Source organism: Anthonomus grandis, chromosome 18 (assembly GCF_022605725.1).
Source record: "Anthonomus grandis grandis chromosome 18, icAntGran1.3, whole genome shotgun sequence".
NCBI classification, from domain to species: Eukaryota; Metazoa; Arthropoda; class Insecta; order Coleoptera; family Curculionidae; genus Anthonomus; species Anthonomus grandis.
The window spans coordinates 2,624,170-2,646,566 of NC_065563.1; the positions used below are offsets into that span (position 1 = coordinate 2,624,170).

A 22,397-nucleotide genomic window follows, 5' to 3' on the forward strand; every position below is an offset into this window, starting at 1 on the left:
GGTGCAAAGGATTTACTTGTATCATCCTATACATTGCCTTAATGTCGCAAGTAAAGACGTATTTACTAAAACGAAAATTCAATAGTATCTCTATCAAATCCTTTTGCAATTTAGGCCCCGTATAGAGCGTTTTATTTAAAGAAATCTTGTTAGGTGCGCATGCACTAGCATCGTAAACAATTCTTACAGGCGTAGTAAAAGATTCTTTAAATATAGCATGATCTGGAGAAGAAATTATTAATTTCAGTAAATGCAGGCTGGGAAACGGCGTTCATATGTCCACAATCTAAATAATCATGCATTATTTCTGAGTATGCACTGTAGAAATGTTTATTTTGTAGCAAACGACGTTCGTGCGCATAAAAACGCTTTAAAGCCATCGTTCGTGTGTCTCCAAAATCAGGTGAAATAACTCGAAATGGCAACGAAACTACATAGCGACCTTGAGGCGAAAGTGTAGTTGTTTCTTCAAAATATTTATGGCTATATTCTTCCTCCGGGCTAATACAGACAACTTCTGGAACTTTTTCAACTTTCCAGAATTTTTCCAAAGTTAAATCAAGATTAGAACCAGATGTTTTTGCAAAAAAAAGTGGTTTGCTTCTGCAAAATTGCAGAATTATTAGAAGTTTTCCCAACAATTGTCCAACCAAACAACGTATTTAAACAAACAGGATTATCGAAACCCATGCAAATTTTACCATCCCGCAAAATATAAGGAACAACGTCGTTACCTAAGAGTAAATGAATTGCTCCGGGCTTATTAAAATCTGGATCAAAAAGAGTAAGATTTTCTATTTGGGGACATTTAGTTAAAGAAATAGTGGTAGTAGCGATTTGATCGCCGATTTTATCCATGATAATAGCATTTAAACGAGAGAGAACGAAACAGTCATCTTATACATACATCTGCTTGTCAAAGACCCACTTGCTGTAACTGCACTAAAAAAATCAAATAAAACTGATAATTTAAATATTTGGAAATATGTTTCTTTATATTCACTTATAAATAAAAAATAATTGTAGCTTGAGGTGCTACATCTATAAAAGCTTATTCTGCTCGACATGTTAGATAAAAATAGGTATAAGTAAAATCTGTACTGTTGTGACGAAATCATGATTGTATTTAAAAGATATATAAACTTAAATTTTTAACGAAACCTTTCGTTATATTTAATTTAATGTAAGTTCAATAAATCTTAAATATAAAATTTACTTGAGGTATATTTGATTCTTTTTATATACACAGGAGCTGAGGATTGATCTATTGATCTCTGAGCTCGTTTCTTCTTTTTAATTATTATAGATAAAAACTTGAAAACGATGAGAAAACCCCAATTTTAAAAATTTTAAATTTAAAAATTCCTTAGGTTGATATTAATACATGTTTTTTTTATGAAATTTAATTAATAATTTTACAAGCATTCCCAACACTAAAAGAAATAATGGTGATGTCATTTGAAAAAAAAAGTTGAGGTGATTTTTAGGGGATCACTTGTCAGGGGTAGTGGTTTTAAGTAATTTTGGGTATACATTTTCTTTAAAATATGATACTAAAAAATAGAAAAGTTACAGCCTGTGACGTTGATAGTGGAACACCCGGTATAAGTCGAGTTTCCTATAAAGAAAATACATATTAAAATAATTATTAAATATAGTAAAATATTCTCTAATTCGAAATTAATTGAGTGTTAATTTCTTTGAAATGTCTTTTTTGTTCTTGAATGGCTAAAGAGCTTCTTTCTTCAAAATCATTGTATTTAGGTCCAACATCGGGAGATTCAATATATTCCTTTTATTATGAAAGTGAAAACCTAAATTTAATTTTGTTTAATTGTGATATGTCATTCATAGTTAACTTGGCTTGGTTTGTAAGTCCTTAAGATAAATGGCTTGATTTGGATAATGCATTCAATGGTAGCTTCTACCAAATAAGAACTATGAAGTAAGACATTGTCTTTGAAAATTGGGCATGACACTGGAGCATTCAATTGGCCTGGAATGGATATCAACCATTTTCCATCCATAATTCTATTAACTTGAATATCTTGGAGTTCTGTGCAAAAAGTTGTGGACACGTTATAGCATTATGCAGACAGTATGAGCATCTTAACCTTAGAACATTGAATACCTTAGAATAAAAATTGGCTGCTTTGGATTGAGCGAAACATCTACACAGGGGGCAGAGAGGATATTTTGTTGATAAACATGCTCCATGTATTCCATGTTGCCAGTGATTACTCAATTTTAACAGAAGAAAATAAAGTGATATAATAAATTATTATAATTAGCAGAAACTGAGTTGCATCCTTTATTGTAAAGCAAAAGAAACGGTAAAAAATTAACTATTTTGTACTATATTTACACTAAACACCAATAATAATTAATATTTTTAATTTGAATTCTTTAAATCACCAAATTTCCACACACAGCGGCGACGTCAATTTTGCCCAGAAATATTCTCGCGATAAAGGTATTTGGCAACTGCGCTCGTTATTAACTTTTGGATGGTGCACCTTTCGTACCGTATTAGTATTAAAAGGATGGTTTGAGTAGTTTCAGTGCGTTTTTTAAATTAATATTAAGACTAAAAACTCCCTTTTTGCTGAAAAATGATAAAGAAGTCTGAAGTGGGTCACATATATTCGAAAAAAAAGGAAATTCAAATCGTTCTTTTCACAGGCGAGTTAGGTGGATTCCTTCTAGGTTATAATATTATAAAAGACGGCATATTTGTAAAATATTTCGAGTCGGCCCGTCCTTTTAATAAAGGCTTGCACGTTGTCCCGGTCCAGATCTTTAATATCTTCCCGCTGAAGTGTCGTTGCTCCGAACATTTTCTCCACCTATCACAGATACCTAGCATGTGGTATGAAGTTTCCTCCCCTGTACCGCAATTCGGACAGAGTGGACTTTCTCTTATACCAAGAAGATGTAGATGCCTGTTTAGACTGTTGGGCCCGGTCAGGATTCCCACCAAGTCTTTGATACTTTGTCGGGTCTTTGTTAGCAGTCGCCTTGCTTTAGAGCCATCATGGTCTGGTATCATTTCCTTGGCCTGTCTACATCCTTCTGTCCTTCTCCAATTCTTCCTTGTTTTTTCCCAGGCCCAATTATTAAGTGCCTGGGAGATTTGTTTTTTGCTAAGACCTAGACAAGGTTCGGGGCCTACGAAGGGGTTAACGGAACCTTGTCTTCCCAGTTCGTCGGCTCCCTCGTTGCCCTCGACACCTTGGTGTCCTGGGACCCACCTCAGTCTCACTTCCTTGTGTGCTGCAAGCCTATCCAATGCGTCTCTGCATTCCTGGACTAGCGCTGAGCTGGCCTTGGGTTTCTGAATCGCCTTGAGGGCAGCTTGACTATCGCAGTAGATGCAAATCCCCCCGTTACCTTCCAATGCCTCTCGTTTGTTTGCTACTTCGAGTATAGCAAACACCTCCGCTTGGAAAACCGTGGTGTTTTTTTCCCTAGCGGGAAGGATTGCCCTATGTACGTTTCCATCCTGTACTCTCCGACTGAATTAGTGCTTTTCATCCATGATTCATCTGTGTACCAGGCCTGAAAACCACTTGGCTCTTTAATTTGGTTCGCCGACCATTTTTCCCTTGTCAGGATTTCGACTTCAAACCTCTTCTTTAACTTTAGTTTGTCACGTTCTTTAGTGCATCTGGATGTCACAATTGGTATGTTCTTACACATCCTGAGAGTAATCGTCATATGGCCTTGTCCTAAGTGAACATTTCGCCACCCTCCGCTATCTCTCATCCTCTTATACGTCGACATGGCCTCCCTCTCAATCCAGACTGGGAGGTCAAGAAGAATATTTAATGGTGCCGCAGGTGTTGTTCTCATAGCTCCAGTCTTTGCAGTCTGGTCAGCTTTTGGGCGTTGGTGACCTTCTATACGGCAGGCCACCATACCACGGATCCGTACGAGATCCTCGGTCATATGACTGCGGTATAAAGCCACTGAAGAGGGTTTTAAGACCCCATTTTGTATCTATTGTTCGCCGTAATTGCCAGATTAGAGCCGTTGGCTTATTTACTGCCTGCTCTACGTGAGTTTTAAACGTGAGCTTGCTGTCTAAAATGACTCCCAAGTATTTGACCTGCTGCCTCAAAGTTAGGCAAGCCTGATACATAATGGGAGGTTTAAAGCCTGTCAAATTCCGCCTCTTAGTAAAGAGAATGAGCTCGGTCTTTTCAGGGTGGACCGACAGCCCTGTCTTCCGACACCACTGTTCCACTATCTTGCACGCGACTTGCATTCGCTCACAGACTGTGTTCACGAATTTACCGGTGACCATCACTAGTCCGTCGTCCGCGTATGCCTGTGCATAGAATCCTTCAAGTTCTAGCTCCCTGAGGAGACACTGATCTTTCGGTCTTCTAGCGCCGTTTTCACCCACGTGACAAGATGAGCCGGAGTGCCCCTGGTCAGGAGGGCTTGGCAAATAGTGTCTGTTTTTGCCTTATTAAATGCTCCTTCCACGTCAAAGAAAAGAGCAAGTGCTATTTCCTTGTTCTCTATGGCTTTTTCAGCTTTGCTCACTACAGAGTGAAGTGCCGTTTCCGTCGACTTCCCTTTCATGTAGGCATGCTGATTCCTATGTAGTGGCGATTCTATTAAAATCTCCTCTGTTATATACCTGTCTATAAGCCTTTCTATAGTCTTTAGTAGAAATGAAATCAGGCTTACTTTACTGCCCTAAAGGACTTTGGTTGACGGTAGTCTTTCTTGCCCGGTTTTGGGATAAAGACCACAATTGCCGCCCTCCATGTTAGTGGAACATACGCCCATTACAATGCTGGCCTCAAAAATGTTCTTTTATTTAAGGCAGTGTGGTTTCGAGGCCTACTTGCAACATCAAAGGTATGATTCCATCAGGTCCCGCAGCCTTATATGGACTAAACCCACCCACTGCCCAAGCTATGGCTTCATTTGTTACTATGTTTTTGGCGAAGTTCCAGACCGGCACCGGATCTGGTTCCTCGCCCCAAGGTGCAGCGTTTCCTTCTCCAGGAAAGTGGGTTTTAAGGAGAAGCTTGATGGTCTCTTCTTTGTTTGAGGTCCATGATAGTTCACCTTTCTTCAGGCATCCTATCTCGGTTTTCCTGTCAGAGCCCAGTAGCTTCAGAAGACGGACTGTGCCAAGCCAGAGTTGACGACCAGAGAAGACGCCAGCAGTTTCTTTTGCATCGTCGGAGTTTGTTTTTGAATTTCCTTCTAGCTGTTAAGTATAAATCCCAGTTCTCTTGAGTTCCCCCCTTGAGAGTGCGGTGGTGCGACCTTCTTACGTCTTTTTTGAGACGGTCCAAAATGTCATTCCACCAGGGCAATCTCTTGTTGCCAACTCTCCTGGGAGGGCATGTGGCCTCGTAAGAACTGATGAGTATACTGTTTAGCCGTACTACCTCTGTAACTAGTTCCTCTCTGGAGGATATGTCTCCACCTAGAGTACCCATGGACTGCACAAGACCCTCTTTAAATTTGGTCCAGTCGGTAGCCCTCCGGTTTCTCTTGAGGGGCTGTTCCTCCTTATCTATGATCGGACATTGTTACGTCCTGTGATACCCTCCAGTTTTCAACCCTTTCCGCAAATGACCGTGTTACCAGCGTTATGTCGATAACCTCTTGTCTAACTCTATTGACAAAAGTCGGTTCCGCATTTACGTTTGTTACCTCAAGGTTTTCCGCTACTACATATTCTAATAATGTCGTACCCCTCGCGTTGGTATCCGTACTTCCCCATACAATGTTGTGCGCGTTTGCGTCACCCCGCGATTAATGGAAAACCACTATCCTTACTGTATTTTGTTAACCTTTTTAGATCTTCCGTCGGGGAAAGTTGTCCATTATCATACGGAAGATATAAACTGCATATTACTAACTTATATTTTGTGCCACTTACCGTGTACTCCAGCAGAGCTGCCGTAGCATCCTTGGAGCTTACGTGTAGTAAAGGAAGAGTGTCCACCTGGCCTCCTCGAGTCGAGCAGCAACCTCCCTGCTCACCATGAGATGTAGGTTAAACCTTCCAGACTCAGGTGTTGCCAGCTGGGGACGCTTAAGGCCCTATTCTGTATGCCAAGGATTTCCCTGACATACTCTAAGTCTGGGCGCTTCAGTGTCCTCAGAGTGAAGACTATCTTCACTGGTGATGGGGCGTCGGATGACATCACCGCGGTGAAGGTGTGACCCCCTCGGTCAGTGGTTGACAGGAGCTCAAAAGCCAGTCTCTGTTCGTCCACTGTCGTGACCAGAAACCAGCCCGTCTCTGTGAGTCCGGAGTTTCGAGAGTGGAGCTCAGCCTTGGTGGTCCGCCTCCTCTTTGGTCACCCTTCCACATTCTCTGTCTGACCTGATTTGCCCTGTTGACTGTCCCGCTATAGGAGCCGGAACTGGGTTGGTCATTTGTCCCTCGTGGATGCCCTGACTGGGTATCTCTCCTTAGAAGGGGAGACGCGTCTGTCTGCACATCTTTTTGAGGGATGGACCTGCCCGTTGCCTAGGCTTCTTATGTTGGCGGTCGGGTGGGGTGTCCTTTTTGATTTGCCTCTTTTTGCTAGAGGCGCCGGTGCTGGGTGTCCTCCTCCCTGACAGCGGCGGGTGCCGTGGGCAGGATGATTGGCTTCAGCTTATCTGCCTCTCGCCTCACATGTTTTGCCCTTGGTCCACGCCCTTTTACTAGCTGGCGACTCCTCGAGTGTTGCATGCTGTTCGAGGCTTTGGTAGTGCCCTTAGAGCTGCCTCCTACAAGAGGATTTGTAGAAGCAGAAGCTGGTCCTGGACGAACTGTTGATCCCTCCTGGTTGGCTTCTCGCTCCTCCTTCTTCCTCTGTTTTTCCTCTTTCCGCCTCTTTGTGCGGTTGCGGTTCTTTGCCTGCTTCTTTTTTTTCATGAGTCGCAGCAATTTTTCGGCTTCGGTAGCGTTCTCCCCGCCTGGTCAAAACCTTTCGGTTCTGCCCTGGTCGAGGAGTTTTCGCTTACTTCAGCTTCTGAGTTGCTGGCGGCTGGTGACCTTAGCAGCTCCTCCGCCTGGATGGATGAAAAGTTCATGCTGGCTTTGGGGGATTTGGGGGTAGGATTCCCTGTCTTGTTTGTGAGCTCTTTTTCTCCGACGTCCCTTTCTTGTAAGTTTATAATAAGTTAATTGTTTGGGTTGGTGAGAATATTAAGTAAGTATATTATTAAAATCTAGCAAATTTATAGCTTATTCGAACCCGAAATGCCGCAAAATTAATGTGTGCAAAAATGAAGGTATTCTTTGGTCGATATCCAGCAACCAAAATCGAGAACGCAGCATATTTCGGTTGCTAGCAACATATTTATAGTCGACGCCCATAATTTAATCAATATAATCCCCGTATGCATATTTGGAAACACAGGACGTCAGGAGCATACGGTTAAAACAAGTGCTTTATCATTGGTCAGGTGACTTATGGGCGTTGCGTTCGTTTTAAATATTCTAGAAGAAGAAGAAGAAGACATAATCTAACCTCAAATTCAATGATTGTTGATTTTGGCGTTTGATGGAAGTTTGATCATTATTCGTTTGATTATTTGATTATTATTGCTAGTCGTTTGATCGTTTCGTTGTTGTTGACTTGTCTTTGAGATGGATAAATTAAAATTTAGTGAGGAAAATGGCTATGAATGTCGTGTACAAGCTGAAAATGAAGAAAAGAAGGAAATAATTATGCGTATAAACTTAACCACTCCACAAGATGCTGATAAATATCTATCAGCATACAAATTGTATTCAGGGATAAACTGGATTCGAAATGGGGAGTTATAAGATCCGCAAAGGTAGGGATTTTAACTTTTTAAGTTGATTTCATTGCTTTTGTCTGGGAGAAGTATTTTAAATGCAAGTTATTAGATTTTGCCCATGGAAGAAGAATCGAAATAAAAAATAATCACTTAAAGCTATGTTCAAAAGTAAATGATTTTAAACCGGAAGATATTGTAACTTTGGGAGATGGATTGTATCAAATTAGTAGTAGTTCTAATATCTTTTTAAAATACATTATTGACGTGCCAATTGGCGTATGCAGTTGTCTTGCAGGCATAAATGGGTCATTTTGTAAGCACCAAGCTTACATACATAAACATTTAAATATTCCATTTTTGAATGCCTCTGCTATTAATTTTCAAGAAAGAGCATCACTTGGGCAGCTAGCTCTTGGCGAGAAATGCCCCGAATCCAAATGGTTTTTGGCCCTAAGTAAGTTTTCAGAAAATGCAGATAATATACAAGATTGTGGTTATCAAGAAAACCATCTGGAAACTAGAATCGATGCACCATCTTCATTATTTGACGAGACAATAATGGAGATTGATGACACATTGGAAGAAGACAACAAAAAGGAAGATGTAATTGAAGAAATTAAAGAAGAATGTAAAAAATTTGATAAAATGCTTAAGAAAATACCTTTAAAAGCATTAGAAAGACTTGCAAATAAACTAAAAAGAATAAAAACTGCGCCGCAGCTTAAGTAAAAAAGACGGCCTGGAGCCACTCGTGGAAGTTCAAGAATCCCTTCAGGAAGACCACCTTGTGGCAAACGTAGTAGCCAAAGTGCTGTCAAAGGTAGTGGTAAAAGTAGTGGAAAACGAAAACATAACATAAGTTTAAATATATCTTTAAATCAACGAAACGCAATTAATTATTCATGGTCCCGCGCATTAAATACATAATATGTACAAAAGTAATAACAAATATTGTTTAGATTTTTTTATTAAATTTTTATTTTTAATCTGTAGTTATGTAACACCTATATTCGTTACAAGTGGTTCCAATAAAGTTTATGCAGTTTACTATTTTAATAAGTAAATTATTTTTGCATATCCATATAATCACAAAAAATCCACGTAAATTAATGAACTATAATTCAAACCGCCCGCCACGTTAATCTAACCAATCACACGGCACTTTTATCCCATATGCCCCTAGCGTCCTGTGTTTCAAAATATGCTCCCCGTATCTCCTGGAATTCCAAAAGAGTTTTAATAATTTTATGTCTAGATTTTAACAATGGATAACTTAATCGGTTTATAGTGGGTATAAACCGCGACAAACTAAGGTTTTTTTTTATAAAAATTAATTAAAAGGTTAACTTCCAAAGGATTTGAATTAAACTTGAACTTTTTTTTGTAATATATAAATATCTAAACGGATTTGAGCTGGTTGCAAACCTCTAAAAACGAAAGTTTTTTGATTAAAAATTATTGAGTTAGATGTTATAAACGGCTATCACTACCAAAGGATATGGATTTAGAAAACTTTGCCTTATAGCTGTAAGGAGTTACATAGCACTTTATATTTTTTAACATCTAACAATTGAATAATTTTTTACCCAAAAACTTTCGTTTGTAGAGGTTTGCAACCATCTCAAATGATTCAGATATTTATTATAGAAAAAAGATTATTTCAAATCCTTTAAGAGCTTTTATCATTTCTTTAACATTTAACTTCAACTTTTTAAAGTAAAGTAAAGTAATTTTCACAAAAAAACTTTAGTTTGTAGAGGTTTATAACCACTATAAATCGATTTAGTTATTAATTATTAATATCTGGACAAAAAAATATTAAAATTCCTTGGGCATTTCAGGAGATACGGACATTATATCGATTAAAGAACAGCGGGCGCAGACTATAAATAGGTTGCTGGAAACGACATACGCTGCGTTCTAGATTTTGGTTATTGGATATCGATTGGGCGCTAGCTTCACAAATACGAAAAAAATATCTACAAAAACAACACGAAGTGGCAATATCGGATACGTGCATTGTAAATATAGAGGTATTCTACGTTGCCAAGTTGCTTTTTTTCTTTAATTTTTTTGTCAGGCATCTTGTTTTATTCTGAAAAATTTGTTTATTACTCTCAAAGTAGCCGGCCCCGGCAGCGCGGTGCCTAGCAGTCGTGTGGCCCTGGGTTCGAGTCCCAGACTTGGCATGGTCGTTTGTGATGTCCGATTTACTTTAAATACTAAAAAAATTATATAGAGGCTTTTCGTGACTAAATGTGCTCAGCACAAGGTCAATAAATGAATTTTAAAAAAAACTCTCAAAGTATATATTAATGGTTTTTGGGGTAGGTTTAAGAAAAATGGATTTTGGCAATCAAGAATACGTATAATTGATAGTAGTGATGTATACAGGGTGTCCGCTAATTAATGGTACATGGAAAAACCACAGACTTCTGATGTAAAAATATTACGATTTAATTATATTTACCTATATCCAAAAGTTGATATTAACTGAGATACAGGGTGTTAAACTTAAAACTTTTTTTTTGTTTTTCCCCAATAATTTTAACAAAAGTTTTTCCTTTTGTTTTGAATTATTTCCCGATTATATTAATTATTCAGCCGGGGTCGAGTGCATGGTGCACTAAATAATTTAAATACAAATATCTCCAAAACGGTAACTCTGAGCGACTTCCACTTTGTATACCTTTTTTACGTAAAAAATATAAAAAAAGTATTATTTTCAATAAAAACTTAAATACAGTTTAAATAAGCACAAAAAAGTTATGACCTTATTGAAAGAGAAAAAGATGTCGCAGACAGCGCCCCCTACATTGTACACTCAATTTGTTAAAAAAATGAATTTCTCGACCTAAAAAAACCCTAACTACAAATTTTTGTGAAAAAAAGTTAACTTTTGTTAAAGTTATTGGGGAAAAACAAAAAAAAAGTTTTAAGTTTAACACCCTGTATCTCAGTTAATATCAACTTTTGGATATAGGTAAATATAGTTAAATCGTAATATTTTTACATCAGGAGTCTGTGGTTTTTCCATGTACCATTAATTAGCGGACACTCTGTATATCTGATTCGACCAATGGTAATACTAATCTAAAGGTAATAATTGCACCATTTGAGTCAAATTAAATTTAATTTCAATAATCTAAAAATTTAAAATGTTTTAGATATTAACTGGTATTGGCAAACTATCAATTGTTAATTGATTTTTTACCATATTTATTTGTTTTATTAATCCAGTTAGATCCAGTTAGAAATGAATTATAAAATGTAGTTCAAGATATTGAAAACTATTTGATTGATTGAGTGATACTTGATTAATTGTCGTTTTTAATTGTGATATGCGACTTTTTAGAATATATTGACTTGCAGAAACATTTGATCGCATCATTTTGATCAATATTTCCAGTAATTACTTTTATTAAGGAGCCAAGAGGATTTAAAATGTCTCGTTTTTTTTTTCAATATGTATATTTGGGATTATTTGTCTAATACTATGTTAAATTCGTTTTTCATAAGCAAATAACGCTAACAAGGTGTTTTCACATTCTCTCATATAAATAAAATCAGTATTTAAAGTGTTAATAAAGATTTTCGCATAATTTTTGAAAGTATAAAATTCTTTTATAATAAGAGTAAAATCTTACCTAATTTGTACGGTAGTATTCCAGGATTATTATTTAGATCATGGAATTTTACTCCATTCCCGTTGGTATAGATGATTCCGATCATTAATCTGCAACAAATTCAAATTCAAATATGCTTTATTGTTTGAACAAAAAATTGTTATAAACAAAGCTTCACCTAATCCTAAAGAGACAGAGTTACAAGGTTAAAATTATATTTAAAAATACAAGTTACAATGACAGATCAAAGATAAACAGTTAAAATTTACATTTTTTTTTTTTTGAATTAATAAAATCAACTATATCTAACTTTTCTTAACTAAGTACAGTTCAACATCTAGGGTTAAAAAAAGACATACATTTAAAACAAACAGGTTAGGAAAAGAGCTAGGTCTCCCTTAATTAATTAAAATCTGATTGTCGTTGAAATATTCAGCCACAGAGTAATAAGCTCGACCACTCAGAAATCTCCTCAAGAGAAACTTAAATTTGATGAGAGATTTTGCCTCTCTAATGTCTTCTGGTAGGTGGTTAAAGATTTTTATACCTTCATAAAAAATTGATCTCTTTACCAAGGCAGATGTTGGAATGGGAAGCCGCAAACCATTCCGCTGGCGAGTGACATATCATGGATTCTGTAGGACAAACCTGTATTGATGGGAGAAAATAAGGCATGCCACCTCCTGTATGTATAGGCAGTAGATTGTAAGAATGCCCTCCCTGATAAAATAGGGTCGGCATGATTCCCTAGGTGATATCCCGCATATATAACGCACATCACGTTTCTGTAGAACAAACAACATCTGTAGAAGATAGTTGCTTGCACTACCCCAAAAGCAGACACCATACCTGAGATGGGACTCAATCAGGGAAAAGTACACGGCTCTCCCAATCCCCATGCCAAGCTCCCGACAGGTCACCCTAACAGCAAAACAACCCGCAGAAACCCTATTGCTGAGACTCCGTATATGGTCCTCAAACTTAAGTTCCTTGTCAATCACCAGACCCAAAAACTTATTGTTAGAAGAAGGCGGGACAGGGCAGTTAGCAATAAGAATATTATCAAGATTACGATTATTTGTAAAACAAATTAGTTTGGTCTTCTCTGGATTCAATGATAGTAAATTTGCCCTGAACCACTCATATATAAGTTGAAGATCAGCCAACATGGCTATTCTCAAAGAGTCGGTATCATACCCATGCCAGAGAACGGTGGTGTCGTCAGCAAAGAGCGTGAATTTTCCCTGGATATTAAGTCGGACGAGGTCATTAATATATAGGAGAAAAAGTATTGGTCCCAGTACCGACCCTTGAGGTACTCCCCAGGCAACAGATTGATATTCAGAATACTCCGACCCCACACACACTCTCTGACGACGACCCTTTAGATATGAACAAAACCAACTCGCCGCCAAGCCCCTAAAACCATAGTGGAAGAGCTTCCGCAACAGAACCTCGTGACTGACGCAGTCGAAGGCTTTCGACAAGTCACAAAGCGTCACAGCAGCGGAAACTCCACCACCGTTAATCTGACAGTAGACATCACTCATAGAGTTAAACATTGCGTCATTTGTGTTTTTATTTTCTTGAAAGCCAAACTGAGAACCACTAAGAATAATCTTTGATTTTGATCATGAACAAGTGGCATTATTTTAGCTTCATTTACATGAATTATTTCTTTTTTATTCTTCATATATTCATTTTGATTTTGAATCTCTGAAATTTTATTATCTTTTAATATCTGTGTTTATAAAGAGGATCTTGATTTAAGTTTACCAAGCCTTTTGTTTTGTTTCTTATATTTCCAGATTTTCGATTTTTGTTATGTTTTTCAATAATTTGTTCTTTTAACGTAATAGTATCATTTTAAATTTTTTGTTATAATGCCTCGGTTTTAATTCAATACAAATTTATATATTCCGGATAAATATGAGCAGCCATTAATTTCATGGGATCTTATGTATCCATAAGTAGATTAGTTTAAAGGATGTTAAATTTCTACTGGAATGTATAGTATTGTTAGAAGCAATAAATGCATATGGCATTATACATACAATGTCTTCATTTTTATCTTTTTCTTTGAAGTCTAATATGTTCAATTAAAGTTGAATTTAATACTTTATTAGGGCTGTTTGATTCGGGCCGTTGTGGGGTTGTAAAATGAATGAAAAATACTATACCAGAGTTTAATTGAAAGTACTGAAATTAGTGTACCAAAATAGGGTAAAACTTCATCAAATTCTGAAAAAATTATCAATTAAGACAAGGAATATTTAATTTCAAAAGATGATAAAAAAGTTACTTTTGTGTTTGACCGCTAGTCATAAGTAGGCATTTATAGCAGGTGACTTTAATATTGAACTTTTAAAACCTAATAGAAATAAACAAGAACTCATTTAATTTCTATCCAACAATTACAGAAAAAAAAGACTAGGTTAAATATATTTACCAATATTGATATTGCTTGTGTGCTATGCATGACTGCAAACTCATATTCAAATCATAAAGGGCAAAAAATATTCTTGGAAACTAAAAACCAGTATATATACCGAAAACAATATAAAAGATTTTTTCCTCAAACAAAACTTATTTTATTCAATAGCTAAAAGAAGAGAACTGGGCTGACGTTTTTGGTCAGAATGATTGTGATGTAAATAGCTAATGGGGTGCTTTTACAAATATACTTGAACCAATTTTTAATCAAAGTTTTCCAAAAAAACTAATATGTAAGAAAAATAAAAAAGATCTCTATAAATATAATAGGGAAGTTAGGGAAGTGAAGTATCAATTAGATACAAAATTGTAAAAACAGAGTGAGATGACCTGTTGATAAAATGCACATAAACATAGCAGCTAACCATAGAAGCTTCTTGTTAAGGCCTATAAAGTCCAAACGAACTTTTAAGTATTCCTAAAAAAGTAAAAGATAAATTGAGCTACCAAAATGATATATCAGGGAGTATTATCAAAATATTTCCAACAACATCTGAAGTTTTCTGCCACATGTTGCACATTTCATTAAGGCACGGCCCGCATGCTAATGCATTTAACAACTATACAGTGTGTCTCAAAATAGGCGAATTTATACGTAAAAATGACAAAAAAAATTTGTAGTTGAAATTTGACCATTTGGCTGGCATCCAGCCCTGCTTGAATAAAAAATAAAATTTAGCATATTTTTATTTTTTTTAAATCAAGCATGTCTTGATGCGAGCTTGTTTTAAATTTTATGAGTAGGTAAAGTAGTATTCCTAGGCAAGATATAAAAAAGTTTATAACAAAAAGTTGTTTAGAACCCAAAATTATGCCCGAATACCGAATTTCACAACCATAGGCCTACTTTGAGTTTTACTTTTGTGTACCAATAAATTTTTTTATTCATATTTAATTATTAGAGAAAACTAACTAATTTATTTAATAGTAAAATAATCTAATAGTTAAATCACTGATCTAAGAGTTACAAACTGTTGGGGTATTTAACCCGCTGTTTGGTTCACTCTTTTTCGTTAATTAAAAATACATAATATGACAACACTTTATTAATTTTTGTACTTGCACGGTAAACTTTAATTTTAAAGATAAATGACCAAACCAGTAATAAAATGTTTTATTTTATTTACTTATTTTAAATTTATTCAATGTAGCTACCTCGAAACAAATTTGCCAATACCTTTCCTAAACTTTTTTAAAAGAATTTCTAACTTGTTCAATGGAAATTGAATTCCAAGCATCTCTAATTCTTTGTTTTAGTAATTCCTTATCATTTGCTAATGGATCGGAATAAACAATTTGCTTGACCCCGTAAATCGGAATCAGAAATGGTTAAATCAGGTGACCTTGGCGGCCACCTAATTGGGCCGCGTCTTCCAATCCATTGATTCGGAAAAGTTGTATTCAACCATTCTGCTACTTGAATAGTGGAGTGCGCTGGACAGCCGTCGTGTTGAAAATAAAGATTTATTCTTTGATCAACTGGTAAAGTTTCTAAGTATGCTTCAAAAAATCTTTTCAAAATTTGAAGATATTTTTCTTGATTGAGAGATCCTTTAATAAACTATGGTCCAATAATACCTAAATGGTAAGATATGGCGCACCATACGTTGACTTTTTTAAAATATTGCCTCTTGCCATGGATTACCCCAAGTTTGGCGTTTAATTGGACCAAAACCGACAATTTTGGGATGAAATTGCACCATTTGTCGTGAAAGTAGATTCGTCCGAGAATATTATTGCGTAACCAAGCAGAAAATAATAAACGGTGCGATTCAAAACGTAGTTTAACGACATACTATTTCCACTACCATACGATTGCAGAATGAAAATTTTCTGCTCCAAATTTAACATTTTTCTGTAAATTCCGATATTATTAATAACTTTATACATTTTTAAATTACTAACTTTACAATAAAATAAAGATATAAGTTTTTTGTACATAACTTTGACAGTGACAATGTTTTATAGTAGCTGCTACATTTAATTGAGAATGTCTACATTTTAAAAAGTTCAACAAAAACTCGTAAGTGCAGCAAGAAAGAACCCAATAAAATAAGCGGCATGCATTCCACGAGCCGAAAAAATTCCTACCGATGGTAAAGGAAATAGTCCAGGGGCAATAATTTTTAAAATAATTTTCACTATTTTAAATATTAATATTAAAAAGTGAGAATAAATAATTAAATAAATAAATAATCTATCTATACTTTACCATGCTTGATTTAAAAAAAATTAAAATAGGCAAAATTTTATTTTTTAATTACGCAAGGCTGGATGCCAAACTGTGAAATTTCAACCGTAAAATTTTTTGTCATTTTTACATATAAATTCACTTATCCTGGGAGGCACTGTAGACTGATCAGCCTACTTCCAAGTTTTTCAAAGCTGTTAATTGTTTGCAATCAGCTTCTCAGTTTTTTAAAAGAGTGCAATATTTTGTCTGATAATCAATATGTCTGATATCTTGAGAGTAAATCTACAGAAACTGCAATATTTCAGTTCACTTGTGTAGTCTTGAGGAATTTGGAGAGGCAAAAGCTTTCATTGGGAATATTTTTAGATCTTTCTAAGGCATATGATTGTTTAGATAGAAATTTATTAATAAAGAAATTACAGTAATATGGGGTGGGAAATAATTCCTTAAAATGGTTCACTTCTTATCTCAACAATAGAGTCCAACAAGTAATGTTAACAAGCAAATCTAGATTATCACAAATTTAGATTATTTAATTAATGGTGTTCATAAATGACTTGCCTTTTGAAATTATTGACAATATTCAAAGAGTATGAATATTTGCAGATGATGACAAATTTATTAGTGGCGTTTCCAGACATACTAAGCTATGCTAGAATGAAGATCTACTGTTTCAAAAAAGCAAAGATTGGTTTAGTAAAAACAAGTTTATACTGAATGAGCAAAAAACAACCGTTTGATTTTTAAAGCAAAACAAAACAAGGAAGCGACCCCAAAAAAAGTAAACCTCAACAATTACAAGGTTAAAGTGTGTGTACATATTGATGAATTTGTAGACTTTTCAGATCACATTTAACATTTACAAGTTTAATTAAATAAAGTTTATTTTTGTTTCTGTACAGTGCTAAAATACCTAAATGAATGGATTAGTATTTTGAAAACTTTGAGTCCGCAGCTAGGCATGGCATTATTTTCTGGGCAGCCAACTCTAAGATAAAACATATATTTGACATTCAAAAAAAGGTAATTAGAATAATGTTTAAGATGCAGTAGTTAGAATCTTGTAAAGGTATTTTTAGATCTAAGGGAATTTCAACTGTGTAACTTGTTTATATTTAAAGCAGTGATGTTTTTATTAAAGAATAGAGATACGTTTCCTACTTCTGTTGATCATGGGTTTAATACTCGCATATGTAATATTAACTACCCTATATAGAGGCTTTCACTCTTTGAAAGTTATTTAATAAACTTCCACATAAAATATAAACTATAGGAAATCAAATGAAACAGGTTTAAACAGAAGGTGAAACTGAAAGGTGATTACCTAAGCATGTAGTAATGTCAGGAAGATGTTTTTTTTTTACTAAATAGGCCTTTTTTAGTGATATTATTTTATTTTATATAAGTTTTCATATATAATGTTACTTCATAGTACTAAATAAAGAAATATATTATTATTATTTCCTAATATAAGTGTATCTATATAAATAATTTCAAATGGTTTCAAATGTTTTTACAGATTTTACAATTATCAATATATTTTATAATAACATTTTTCATTGATTTCCAATAATAGCTTAATTTTATTAGAGTAAAAGTTTCTTGAATTCTGCAATGAATAGTTTTTCCTTTATGAGAAAATTAAATTATTTGATTTCTTTCTTCAGGTTTAACATTATTTATTACTCGGTAAAATTAAATTAATGTCAATTCTTTAAAATGGTTACTTAAAACTTGTTGGAAAACTGGACATAAATCTTGTGAGAAAAAGCTAATGAAATTTTTTTTTCTAAAAAGAAAATCCTAAAGTCATTATAGGAAATACTCTTTCAAAGACGCTCATACGGAGACTATTAAACACCCCCAAATCCCTCAAGCAACTTTTGCAACAAAATATTGATGCTACATCAAAAGCCTTCTTCAGATCAATGGACACTGCCACAACCACTTGTTTTTTATCCAAAGCTCATTAAACATAATCTATGAAATTAATTATTAGATAATAAAACATAATCTAAGTTTGTTTAAATAAATGATTTTCAAAAAGAAATTTAAACAGAAATGAAGGAGACAAAATAAGGGACCAGTATTCCAGAATATGTCAAACCAAAGATAAATATTAGATATCTTACAAGTAGATATAGAACACAGCCCTATATGTGACTGATATAATCTGATTATTATGACTGGACTGAAAAGTGTGATTTTAAAATCAACAACCCTAAGATAAGAAATCTCAGATTTAATATGGTCTTTTTGCATTTTAATTGTATAATTTTATAACTCTTGGTTATTCAAACTAAATACATTCTCCACGCACCCCGCAAAAAAAAAATAAATCTCTCTCAAGACAAGTGGTATCCAAGACAGTCCTCATATCTATAAAAAATGTCACATCAACTGCAAATATCGACCAAACTGAACAAAATATCAAAAGCCACAGAGAGAGCCCCCAATCTTTACCTGTGATCTTCCAATAATGAATGATAAAGAAAGCATCAAGTTTACAATAAGAAAGAAAGAAAGAAAAAAAGAAAATGTGCTATATTACGTAAGACAACAAAATCTTGTGTACAAGCATCCTAAAAACTAAAAAATTCCAAATTCACTTTAAATTTCAAATATCAAACAAACATAACATCTAAAACACTTTACCATAAAATTTACACACATTACCAAAATTAATCATAACAAAACAGATTGAGAAAAAAAAAAGCATCTTTTTGATAAATTTCATTAAAAAATAAGTAAAGCTGTCAATAAAACAGAATTTAGAAGAAGTAAATTAAATTATTTAACAGGAAACAAAACTAAAACACTAAAATGATGTCAGAGCACAGGTTAAAAGGTATCATTAAAAAAATCATCAAGACTATAATATGCCCTGGATAATAAAAGTGATTTTAATTCCTTTTTGAATCTCATCTTTTATCACATGATTGACCTGGTCAAAGAAATGCCCTTTTCCATACACTGTTCTACTATTCTGTAAATCTGTGACACTGTAATCAAGTGCTTTGTTTACAAAATAAGTCTTTTAAGTAATCTTACCACAGCAATCTCACCATTTTAAGAATATAAGAATATTAAAAAATTAAAGGATACAGTCCATCTGATTGCTGCTTCCTTTGATCTTTTATGTGCTAGCTTTTTGGTAATTATTAACATTGCAAAGCTCTTAACTAAATGAGTTTGCAAAGACAGATATACAGTATCTTCTAGTGAATTAAAAATTAGTCTTTGTTATAGGGTTAATACTTGGTATCTGTTTGCTAATACTATTCCAGGCCTTTTACTAATTTCATTATTGTTCCATAAGTTTTATAATGATAGAAGTAATAAATGGTACAAGCTGTTTATTTTATATAATAAATAATATGACTTAGAAAAGGGCAACAAAAAGCAAATACCTATACTCTCAAAAATGTTATAAACTATATAATTAAATTTCTAATTACCTACGAGAAACAGGGATATACATTTCTTAGACAGATAAGTGACTGCTCCCTTACCCGATTTATTCAGCAAGTGTCAAACATTAAATCAGAAATATTTTAACTTACGCTATTTTAAATTAAATACATGGGTCCTCCTTGCATTGATCCCCTTCGCCATTGCTGCCTCCTTATTCAGGAAGAGAGTTAACATCTTATCTACCAGCCCTATGCACGCCACTTTCTATCTTGCCGTCTTCCATGGGTGCGTACACGATATGCTGGAATTGTAAAAGGGTCTTTTCTGGAATTTCACACTTATTTTCCGACCATTGCCTACAACGTAAAAGAAAAACAATAGAATTAATGGTTAGTATCCAAGAGGTTTGCCGCCTTCTTACATTTAACCCTGTTGTTACTGACAGCTGCCAATGTTGTCTGTCAATACCAAGTGTCAAACGAAAAGAAAATAAACTAATGCTTCATCCAGATGTTACAGATATCGACGCTACCGGTCGATATTCATTTGGGAATTATTCTTCATTCCCTCGAAGTATCGTATACTTTTCTATATATATTATGTTACCGCTAATATGCATAATAGCTAGACATATTGGGAATTATGCGTAAATACTAAAACCGTTGGTAGTTATGCAAAATAACGGCGCGTATCAGAAATTATCGATAACTACTAAAATCACTTAGATTCAATTAGAAATTAAATATTTTATAATTATTAAAGATTTCTTAATAAGTTTTTATTATTGTACGTTTATGGCCACGGTTGCTCCTGATTTGATGTTATGACATAGTATATGAGCAAACTATATATTATATGAGTGAACTTGTGAAAAGATCGGCTTAAATCGCCTTTTTCCCATGGTGCGGAACAAACAGCACAAGTTTTTATTATCGCAATGGTCCATAAAAACACTCAAATACGTCTTTTTTCAGCCAAACACTAAAGAAAAAACAGAACTTTACAAATGCCGTGTTACCATTTCAAACTTTTTTGAAGCAGTTTTAGGAATAAGAATGTTAATAACTTTTTTTGCTTTGAAGACCTTATTTTTGAGCTTAGAATAGCATATATCTATTTCTACTTTTTATTTTTAATCCAAAATCTAACATCAATAAGCTAAATTAATATTATTCAATTTTTCTCTTTCTTTGAAGAATTTTTTGTTTTGTTTATTACAGGTCGCAGGGCCAGACTCAAAGACAGCAGAGATTGATGTGAGACAGGATTGCTTTACGCATGGATAATTCTATGTAGCCTGTTCTAGAACAAGTTCACCAAAATATTTATCAATTCTGTCACAAGAAGGCAAAACAAAAAAAGTTGTTTACAAAGAAGTTCTTCAGTAGAACTTTTCTTTTATTTTCAAATTTCACGCGAGCAACGCCGCGGGCATTTAGCTAGTTCATAAAGCGTTTGTTGACATTTAGTAGAATTATTTATTTTTATTATTTTTTGGTTTTGCTTTAGGTCTCTTTGGGATGCAATTCTACTAGTAATTTCAAGTATGTCGAAAGGTTCTGTCATGTCGCACAGATCTGGGTATCTGTGTCTATAGGTATCTTGTATGGACTTCTCCATTTTCGGGTCTTCTGGCACTGTGATTACCACTTTGAGTACACTGTTCTCTGTTGCAAGAGGGCTACCTACTTTTATAGCTGTGTGTACTGTGTCGGCCCATTTTAAGGCCTGCTATTTTCTCAAAATTATCAACTTTACGTAGTAATAATGTCTTTGTTCGGGACAGTATTATTTTCCCCTTATTTCATAATTAGCTTAAGTGTAGTGGCAACAGCGCTCATTTTTCAATCTATTTATAATTACGCGCTGTTATTTCCCCGCTCCCCGGACAATAAGTTAATCGTCTATTGTCAACCATTTGGTAACGATTAGGTAACGTCGCGCGGCCGCCGTGTTTTGGCCCTCTGTAATCATGCGGTAACTCGTGTAAATTTTAAGTTTAATGTTTGTTTAATACTCCCGATAACTGTGTAAGAAGTGTTTATTTGTTTTCTTTATCATTTGTAACCCAAGTATGAATAAATTACGTTCTGAGTTCGAGGAATTCGTAGTTTATCATTTGCCCTGTATCCGAGTATTTTAAGTGGATAAAGCAGCTAAGACGGGTAGTTTTAGCTGGCCCCCACAGTCTTCTTCTCCCGTTTGTGTTTTCGCATCTGTAGATTCCTTAGCTACTAAATTATTTAATCTTTTTTCATATTTTGCGATCTTAACGTTTTGTTCCTTTTTTGTCTGATGTCTTTCGTATTTGTCACTTTTATATTCTGCAACCGTTTAGTTTTGTTGAGCCTATTTGCTTTGCTAAAGTTTTAATATTTTTGTGTACATTTTGCGTTTGGTCACAAAACTTCATTAGTTCGTCAACCCTAGTTTTCAGTACTTCAAGGTTTCTCGATATGATCCAAAACATATTCTGTGCTTCTGGAGTAGCGTTTCGTTTCCTTTTTTTGTTTTTGTTGCATACTGCGTCTTCCTCTTCACTTGTCTGGTGTTCCTTTACCTCCTACGATATGGTCCCCTTTGCAAATGGGGGTGTCCTGGATATACTGTTTCTCGCTGGGAAGAATCCATCTCTAATAATTCCTTTCTCAGTCACTGTTCCCAGGCCTGTTTCCCTGCCAATGGAAATGGGCAGTTTTTTGGCTGACGGTCGGGCGGGACCTGCTCGCTCACCCGCGTCACCGACCGGAATGGGGGATCCGTGCCCCTGCTCCGTAAAGTTTTCTCCTGTAGTTTTACCCTCCTATTATTTATTTATAGTTCTTGTCCATAGCCGAGTCATTATCATGTTATCAATTTATTTTATTTTAATTTTTTTATGTTTTATTTATTTTCTT

General features: G+C 34.8%; 1 long non-coding RNA gene across 1 annotated transcript; it reads right to left on the minus strand.

The window, feature by feature from the left end:
* Window positions 1–6,470: 6,470 nt before the first annotated feature.
* Window positions 6,471–19,906, minus strand: LOC126746721 (uncharacterized). The gene is made up of 3 exons (XR_007663959.1): window positions 19,650–19,906; window positions 11,421–11,509; window positions 6,471–7,130 (listed from the first exon to the last, which is right to left on the minus strand). It is a non-coding gene; the product is annotated as an uncharacterized LOC126746721 (long non-coding RNA).
* Window positions 19,907–22,397: the final 2,491 nt, after the last annotated feature.